This window comes from Trichinella spiralis, assembly GCF_000181795.1.
Source record: "Trichinella spiralis strain ISS 195 chromosome Unknown Scfld6, whole genome shotgun sequence".
In the NCBI taxonomy this organism is placed as follows: Eukaryota; Metazoa; Nematoda; class Enoplea; order Trichinellida; family Trichinellidae; genus Trichinella; species Trichinella spiralis.
Window position 1 is genome coordinate 3,600,479 of NW_003526945.1, and position 841 is coordinate 3,601,319.

An 841-nucleotide genomic window follows, 5' to 3' on the forward strand; every position below is an offset into this window, starting at 1 on the left:
ATTCACCTTTGGAAGCTACATATTCTACTGATTATGCAAATCACTAATGCATCGTTGTTAAGTTGTGAATTTAAATTCAAATATCCACACATTTGGTATCATTCAGAAATTTAATACATGAAAAACATGGTAACTTAAACCGTACTCCATGAAATGTTTTATTTTTAGCAAAGTAAGCACTTTCAGCGCATGCGCTATGATTCGCACCAATTAATAATTATTTAACGGGATAGTCGATTTCGGGACAAAATCACCGTCCAATTTTACTGGTCGTTGAACCCGCTATTTTATTGGACCTTTGTGTCGTTGTATAATTGGTTTTCCTTGCCAAATTCTTAATTGATTCAAACTCTGCAGTTGTGATTAGCTGTAATGTTCTTCATTTCATTGGTTAAAATATTTCATTTAGGATTACGTAACTTTAATAGTGGTGACGTAACATTAATAATGAAAATATTTCTTATTTGCGAATTGTTTCAATCCAGATTTATAAGTTTTATCATTCATTGAAATTTTGATTTTCCAATATATTATTAGTGAAGTTTATACTTTTTAGTGATCAACGTTTTCAATAATAATTTTTATCATTATTCTATATCTTATTGTACCAGACTGACGTTATATCAAGTGCGATAGTAATAACTCAGGAAAAACGATACAAAAATAAGTTAAATAGTTATTCTTATTTTTTACTACTCAACAGCAGTAACAACAACAGTAAAGAACAGCCAGACGTAACGTTAGAGCTCGCAATTTTACTGAATTTTACGCATGATTAAACGCATATGCCTTTGTCAAACATTGTTCCCATCACATCACATATTTTGGTTATGGCAATTTT